We start from the raw sequence: 8,437 nt of genomic DNA on the forward strand, positions 1-8,437 counted from the left end.
GGACAGGGGGAGAGTGAGAGCAGTGGAGAGTGAAGGGCAGCGGGAGAGTGAGAGCAGCGGGAGAGTGAGAGCAGCGGGAGGGTGAAGGGCAGCGGGAGAGTGAAGGGCAGCAGGAGAGTGAGAGCACCGGGAGAGTGAAGGGCAGCAGGAGAGTGAGAGCACCGGGAGAGTGAGAGCAGAGGGAGAGTGAAGGGCAGCGGGAGAGTGAGAGCAGTGAGAGAGTGATTGCAGGGGGCGAGTGAGAGCAGTGGGAGCGTGAGAGCAGCGGGAGAGTGAGAGCAGCGGGAGCAGGGGGAGAGTGAGAGCAGCGGGAGAGTGAAGGGCAGCGGTAGATTGAAGGGCAGCAGGAGAGTGAGAGCAGCGGGAGAGTGCGAGCAGCGGGAGAGTGAAGGGCAGCGGAAGAGTGAGAGAATCGGGAGAGTGAATGGCAGCGGGAGAGTGGGAGCGGCAGAGTGAAGTGCAGCCGGAGAGTGAAGGGCAGCAGGAGACTGAGAGCACCGGGAAAGTGAGAGCAGCGGGAGAATGAAAGCAGCGGGAGAGTGAGAGCAGCGGGGGAGTGAGAGCAGCGGGAGAGTGAAGGGCAGCGGGAGAGTGAGAGCAGCGGGAGAGTGAAAGCAGCTGGAGAGTGAAGGGCAGCGGGAGAGTGAAGGGCAGCAGGAGAGTGAGAGCACAGGGAGAGTGGGAGCAGCGGGAGAGTGAATGGCAGCGGGTGAGTGAGAGCAGCGGGAGAGTGAAGGACAGAGGGAGAATGAGAGCAGCGGGAGAATGAGAGCAGCGGGTGAGTGGGATCAGCGGGTGGTTGAGTGCAGCTGGAGCAGGGGGCGACTGAGACAAGCGGGAGAGTGAGTGGTGTGGGAGAGATAGAGCAGCGGCAGAGTGAGAGGAGCGGGAGAGTGAGAACAGCGGGACAGTGAGAGCAACGGGCGAGTGGAGGCAGGGGAAGAGTAAGAGCAGCGGGAGAGGGGGATCAGTAGGAGAGCGAGAGCAGCGGGATAGTGCGTGCAGCGGGAGATTGAGAGCAGGGGAGAGTGAGAGCAGGGGAGAGTAACAGCAGCTTGAGCAGGAGGAGAGTAGGAGCAGCGGGAGAGTGAGAGCAGTGGTAGGGTGAGAGCAGCGGGAGAGTGAAGGGCAGCGGGAGAGTGAGAGAAGAGGGAGAATGAGAGCAGCGGGAGAGTGGGATCAGCGGGTGGGTGAGAGCAGCTGGAGCAGGGGGCGAGTGAGACACGCGGGAGAGTGAGTGCTGTGGGAGATATAGAGCAGCGGGAGAGTGTGAGTAGGGGGAGTTGAACAGCGGGAGCTGGGAGAGAGTGAGACCAGCGGGACAGTGAGAGAAACGGGAGAGTGGAGGCAGGGGAAGAGTAAGAGCACCGGGAGAGGGGGAGCAGCAGGAGGGTGAGAACAGCGGGATAGTGCGAGCAGCGGGAGAGTGAGAGAAGGGGAGAGTGAGAGCTGAGGGTGAGTAACAGCAGCGGGAGCAGGAGGAGAGTAGGAGCAGCGGGAGAGTGAGTGCAGGGGGGGTGAGAGCAGCGGGAGAGTGGGTACAGCGGGAGTGTGAGAGCAGCGGGATAGTGAGAGCAGGGGGAGAGTGAGAGCAGGGGAGAGTGAGTCTAGGTGGAGAGTGAGAGCAGCGGGAGCAAAGTGAATGTGGGAGCAGCGGGAGTGTGAGAGCAGCGTGGGAGAGAGCAGCGGGAGAGTGAGAGCAGCGGGTGAGTGAGAGCAGCGGGAAAGTGAAGGGCACGGGAGAGTGAAGGGCTAGGGAGAGTGAAGGGCAGTAGGAGAATGAGAGCAGCGGGAGAGTGAAGGGCAGCGCGAGAGTGAAGGGCAGCGCGAGAGTGAGAGCAGCGGAAGAGTGAAGGCAGCGGGAGAGTGAAGCGCAGTGGGAGAGTGAGAGCAGCGGGAGAGTGAGAGCAGCGGGAGAGTGAAGGGCAGCGGGAGAGTGAGAGCAGCGGGAGAGTGAAGGGCAGCGGGAGAGTGAGAGCATCGGCAGAGTGAGAGCAGGGGCAGATTTGAACAGCGGGAGAGCTGGAGCTGGGAGAGAGTGAGACCAGCGGGAGAGTGAGAGCAACGGGAGAGTGGAGGCAGGGGAAGAGTAAGAGCACCGGGAGAGGGGGAGCAGCAGGAGAGTGAGAACAGCGAGATAGTGCGAGCAGCGGGAGAGTGAGAGCAGGGGAGAGTGAGAGCTGAGGGTGAGTAACAGCAGCGGGAGCAGGAGGAGAGTAGGAGCAGCGGGAGAGTGAGTGCAGGGGTAGGGTGAGAGCAGCGGGAGAGTGGGTACAGCGGGAGAGTGAGAGCAGCGGGATAGTGAGAGCAGGGGGAGAGTGAGAGCAGGGGAGAGTGAGTCTAGGTGGAGAGTGAGAGCAGCGGGAGCAGAGTGAATGTGGGAGCAGCGGGAGTGTGAGAGCAGCGTGAGAGAGAGCAGCGGGAGAGTGAGAGCAGCGGGAGAGTGAGAGCAGCGGGAAAGTGAAGGGCACGGGAGAGTGAAGGGCTAGGGAGAGTGAAGGGCAGTAGGAGAATGAGAGCAGCGGGAGAGTGAAGGGCAGCGCGAGAGTGAAGAGCAGCGCGAGAGTGAGAGCAGCGGAAGAGTGAAGGCAGCGGGAGAGTGAAGCGCAGTGGGAGAGTGAGAGCAGCGGGAGAGTGAGAGCAGCGGGAGAGTGAAGGGCAGCGGGAGAGTGAGAGCAGCGGGAGAGTGAAGGGCAGCGGGAGAGTGAGAGCAGCGGCAGAGTGAGAGCAGGGGGAGATTTGAACAGCGGGAGAGCTGGAGCTGGGAGAGAGTGAGACCAGCGGGAGAGTGAAAGCAACGGTAGAGTGGGAGCAGGGGGAGAGTGAGAGCAGCGGGAGAAGGGGGAGAGTGAGAGCAGGGGGAGAGTGGGAGCAGCGGGAGTGTGAGAGCAGCGTGAGAGAGAGCAGCGGGAGAGTGAGAGCAGCGGAAGAGTGAGAGCAAAGGGAGAGTGAGAGCAGCGGGAGCAGGGGGAGAGTGAGAGCAGCAGTAGAGTGATATCAGGGGGAGAGTGAGAGTAGCGGAAGAGTGAGTGCAGCGGGAGAGAGAGAGCATCGGGATAGTGAGAGCAGCAGGAGGGTGATAGCATCGGGGTACTGAGTCCAGCGGGAGAGTGAGAGCAGGGGGGAAGTGAGAGCAGCGGGAGAGAGGGAGCAGCGGGAGAGTGAAGGGCAGCGGGAGCAGCGGGAGCTGGGGGAGAGTGAGAGCAGAGGGAGAGTGGGAGCAGCGGGAGAGTGAGAGCAGCGGAAGAGTGAGAGCAGCGGGGGAGCGAGAGCTGGGGCAGAGTGAGAGCTGCGGGAGAGTGGGAGCAGCGGGAGAGTGAGAGCAGCGGGTAAGCGAGAGCAGCGAGAGCAGGGGGCAGAGTGAGAGTAGAGGTAGTGTGAGAGCAGCGGCAGAGTGGGATCAGTGGGAGAGTCAGTGCAGGGGGAGAGTGATAGCAGTGGGTGATTTAGCGCACGGGGTTCGTTGGAACAGCGGGAGAGCGGTATCTAGGAGAGAGTGAGAGCAGCGGGAGAGTGAGAGCAACGGGAGAGTGGGAGCAGGGGGAAAGTAAGAGCAGCGGGAGAGGGGGAGCAGCGGGAGTGTGAGAGCAGCGGGATAGTGAGAGCAGTGGGAGAGTGCGAGCAGGGGAGAGTGAGACTAGGTGGAGAGCAGCTGGTGCAGGGGGAGAGTAGGAACAGCGGGAGTGTGAGAGCAGCGTGAGAGAGAGCAGCGGGAAAGTGAGAGTAGCGGGAAAGTGAAGGGCAGCGGTAGAGTGAAGGGCAGCGGGAGAGTGAAGGGCAGCGGGAGAGTGAGAGCAGCGGGAGAGTGAGAGCAGCGGGAGAGTGAGAGCAGCGGGAGAGTGAAGGGCAGCGGGAGAGTGAGAGCAGCGGAGAGTGAAGGGCAGCGGGAGAGTGAGAGCAGCGGGAGAGTGAGAGCAGCCAGAGAGTGAGAGCAGCGGGAGAGTGAAGGGCAGCGGGAGAATGAAAGGCAGCAGGAGAGTGAGAGCAGCGAGAGAGTGAAGGGCAGCAGGTGAGTGAGAGCACCGGGAGAGTGAGAGCAGCGGGAGAGTGGTAGCAGCGGGCGGTTGAGAGCAGCTGGAGCAGGGGGCGAGTGGGAGCAGCGGGAGAGTGAGAGCTGTGGGAGAGTGATAGCAGGCGAGAGTGAGAGCAGTGGGAGAGATAGAGCAGCGGGAGAGTGAGAGCAGCGGGAGAGTGAGAGCAGGGGGAGAGTTGAACAGCGGAAGAGCGGGAGCTGGGAGATAGTGAGACCAGCGGAAGAGTGAGAGCAAGGGGAGAGTGGGAGCAGGGGAGAGTAAGAGCAGCGTGAGAGGGGGAAAAGCGGGAGAGCGAGAGCAGCGAGAGCAGGGGGGAGAGTGATAGTAGAGGGAGAGTGAGAGCAGCGGGAGCGTGAGAGAAGCGGGAGCGAGGGATCAGTGGGAGAGTCAGTGTAGGGGGAGAGTGAGAGCAGCGGGAGAGTGAGAGCAGCGGAAAAGTTAGAGCAGGGGGAGAGATTGAACTGCGGGAGAGCGGGAGCGAGGAGAGAGTGAGGCCAGCGGGAGAGTGAGAGCAACGGATGAGTGGGAGCAGGGGGAGAGTGAGAGCAGGTGGAGAGTGGGAGCAGCGGGACAGTGAGAGCAGCGAGATAGTGAGAGCAGGGGGAGAGCGAGAGCAGGGGAGAGTGAGTGCAGTGGGAGAGTGAGAGAAGCGGGAGCAGGGGGAGAGTGTGAGCATCATGAGAGTGAGAGAAGGGGAAAGTGAAGGGCAGCGGTAGAGTGAAGGGCAGCGGGAGAGTGAAGGGCAGCGGGAGAGTGAGTGCAGCGGGAGAGTGAGAGCAGCAGGAGAATGAGAGCAGCGGGGGAGTGAAGGGCAGCGGGGGAGTGAAGGGCAGCGGGAGAGTGAGAGCAGCAGGAGAGTGAAGGGCAGCGGGAGAGTGAGAGCAGCGGGAGAGTGAACGGCAGCGGGAGAGTGAGAGCACCGGGAGAGTGAGAGCAGCGGGAGAGTGAAGGGCAGCGGTAGAGTGAGAGCACCGGGACAGTGAGAGTTGCGGGAGAGTGGGAGCAGTGGGCGGGTGAGAGCAGCTGGAGCAGGAGGAGAGTGAGAGCAGCGGGAGAGTGAGTGCTGTGGGAGAGTGATAGCAGGCGAGAGTGAGAGTAGTGGGAGTGATAGAGCAGCGGGAGAATGACAGCAGAGGGAGAGTGAGAGCAGCGGGAGAGTCAGAGCAGGGAGAGAGTTGAACAGCGGGAGAGCGGGAGCTGGGAAAGAGTGAGACCAGCGGGAGAATGAGAGCAGGGGGAGAGTGTGAGCAGGTGAGAGTGAGTGTCGGGGAAGAGTGAGAGCAGCGGGAGCATGGGGAGAATTGGAGCAGCGGGAGAGTGAGAGCAGCGGGATAGTGAGAGCAGGAGGAGAGTGCGAGCAGGGGAGAGTTAGTCTAGGTGGAGAGTGAGAGCAGCGGGAGCAGGGGGAGTGTGGGAGCAGCGGGAGAGTGAGAGCAGAGGGAGAGTGGGATCAGCGGGAGTGTGAGAGCAGCGTGAGAGAGAGCAGCGGGAGAGTGAGAGCAGCGGGAGAGTGAGAGTAGCGGGAAAATGATGCGCAGCGGTAGACTGAAGGGCAGCGGGAGAGTGAAGGGCAGCGGGAGAGTGAAGGACAGGGGGAGAGTGAGAGCAGTGGAGAGTGAAGGGCAGCGGGAGAGTGAGAGCAGCGGGAGAGTGAGAGCAGCGGGAGAGTGAAGGACAGGGGGAGAGTGAGAGCAGTGGAGAGTGAAGGGCAGCGGGAGAGTGAGAGCAGCGGGAGAGTGAGAGCAGCGGGAGGGTGAAGGGCAGCGGGAGAGTGAAGGGCAGCAGGAGAGTGAGAGCACCGGGAGAGTGAAGGGCAGCAGGAGAGTGAGAGCACCGGGAGAGTGAGAGCAGAGGGAGAGTGAAGGGCAGCGGGAGAGTGAGAGCAGCGGGAGAGTGAAGGGCAGCCGGAGAGTGAGAGCAGCGGCAGAGTGAGAGCAGGGGGAGATTTGAACAGCGGGAGAGCTGGAGCTGGGAGAGAGTGAGACCAGCGGGAGAGTGAAAGCAACGGGAGAGTGAGAGCAGGGGGAGAGTGAGAGCAGCGGGAGAAGGGGGAGAGTGAGAGCAGGGGGAGAGTGGGAGCAGCGGGAGTGTGAGAGCAGCGTGAGAGAGAGCAGCGGGAGAGTGAGAGCAGCGGAAGAGTGTGAGCAGAGGGAGAGTGAGAGCAGCGCGAGCAGGGGGAGAGTGAGAGCAGCGGTAGAGTGATATCAGGGGGAGAGTGAGAGTAGCGGAAGAGTGAGTGCAGCGGGAGAGAGAGAGCATCGTGATAGTGAGAGCAGCAGGAGGGTGATAGCATCGGGATACTGAGTCCAGCGGGAGAGTGAGAGCAGGGGGAAAGTGAGAGCAGCGGGAGAGAGGGAGCAGCGGGAGAGTGAAGGGCAGCGGGAGCAGCGGGAGCTGGGGGAGAGTGAGAGCAGAGGGAGAGTGGAAGCAGCGGGAGAGTGAGAGCAGCGGGAGAGTGAGAGCAGCGGGGGAGCGAGAGCTGGGGCCGAGTGAGAGCAGCGGGAGAGTGGGAGCAGCGGGAGAGTGAGAGCAGCGGGTAAGCGAGAGCAGCGAGAGCAGGGGGCAGAGTGAGAGTAGAGGTAGTGTGAGAGCAGCGGCAGAGTGGGATCAGTGGGAGAGTCAGTGCAGGGGGAGAGTGAGAGCAGTGGGTGATTTAGCGCACGGGGTGCGTTGGAACAGCGGGAGAGCGGTATCTAGGAGAGAGTGAGAGCAGCGGGAGAGTGAGAGCAACGGGAGAGTGGGAGCAGGGGGAAAGTAAGAGCAGCGGGAGAGGGGCAGCAGCGGGAGTGTGAGAGCAGAGGGATAGTGAGAGCAGTGGGAGAGTGCGAGCAGGGGAGAGTGAGTCTAGGTGGAGAGCAGCTGGTGCAGGGGGAGAGTGGGAGCAGCGGGAGTGTGAGAGCAGCGTGAGAGAGAGCAGCGGGAAAGTGAGACTAGCGGGAAAGTGAAGGGCAGCGGTAGAGTGAAGGGCAGCGGGAGAGTGAAGGGCAGCGGGTAGTGAGAGCAGCGGGAGAGTGAGAGCAGCGGGAGAGTGAGAGCAGCGGGAGAGTGAAGGGCAGCGGGAGAGTGAGAGCAGCGGAGAGTGAAGGGCAGCGGGAGAGTGAGAGCAGCGGGAGAGTGAGAGCAGCCAGAGAGTGAGAGCAGCGAGAGAGTGAAGGGCAGCAGGTGAGTGAGAGCACCGGGAGAGTGAGAGCAGCGGGAGAGTGGTAGCAGCGGGCGGTTGAGAGCAGCTGGAGCATGGGGAGAGTGGGAGCAGCGGGAGAGTGAGAGCTGTGGGAGAGTGATAGCAGGCGAGAGTGAGAGCAGTGGGAGAGATAGAGCAGCGGGAGAGTGAGAGCAGCGGGAGAGTGAGAGCAGCGGGAGAGTGAGAGCAGGGGGAGAGTTGAACAGCGGAAGAGCGGGAGCTGGGAGATAGTGAGACCAGCGGGAGAGTGAGAGCAACGGGAGAGTGGGAGCAGGGGGAGAGTAAGCGCAGCGTGAGAGGGGGAGCAGCGGGAGAGTGAGAGCAGCGGGGCAGTGCGAGCTGCGAGAGATTGAGAGCAGGGGAGAGTGAGAGCAGGGGGAGAGTGAGAGCAGCGGGAGCAGGGGGAGAGTGGGAGCAGCGGGAGAGTGACAGCAGGGGGAGATGAGAGCAAGGCGAGAGTGAGAGCAGCGGGAGAGTGTGTGCAGCGGGAGAGGGAGAGCACCGGAAGAGTGACAGAAGGGGGAGAGTGAGAGCAGCGGGAGCAGGGGGAGAGTGAGAGCAGCGGTAGAGTGAGGTCACGGGGAGAGTGAGAGTAGCGGGAGACTGAGAGCAGCGGGAGAGTGAGAGCATCGGGATAGTGGGAGCAGCAGGTGGGTGAGAGCATCGGAATACTGAGAGCAGAAGGAGAGTGAGAGCAGGGGGAGAGTGAGTGCAGCGGGACAGTGGGAGCAGCGGGAGAGTGAGAGCAGCGGGGAAGCGAGAGCTGGGGGAGAGTGAGAGCAGCGGGAAAGTGGGAGCAGCGGGAGAGTGGGAGCAGCGGGGAGCGACAGATGGGGGAGAGTGAGAGCAGCGGGAGAGTGGGAGCAGCGGGAAAGCGGGAGCAGCGGGAGAGCGAGAGCAGCGAGAGCAGGGGGGAGAGTGATAGTAGAGGGAGAGTGAGAGCAGCGGGAGAGTGAGAGAAGCGGGAGAGAGGGATCAGTGGGAGAGTCAGTGTAGGGGGAGAGTGAGAGCAGCGGGAGAGTGAGAGCAGCGGGAAAGTTAGAGCAGAGGGAGAGTTTGAACTGCGGGAGAGCGGGAGCGAGGAGAGAGTGAGGCCAGCGGGAGAGTGAGAGCAACGGATGAGTGGGAGCAGGGGGACAGTGAGAGCAGGTGGAGAGTGGGAGCAGCGGGACAGTGAGAGCAGCGAGATAGTGAGAGCAGGGTGAGAGCGAGAGCAGGGGAG

This window comes from Scyliorhinus torazame, chromosome 3 (assembly GCF_047496885.1).
Source record: "Scyliorhinus torazame isolate Kashiwa2021f chromosome 3, sScyTor2.1, whole genome shotgun sequence".
Taxonomy (NCBI): Eukaryota; Metazoa; Chordata; class Chondrichthyes; order Carcharhiniformes; family Scyliorhinidae; genus Scyliorhinus; species Scyliorhinus torazame.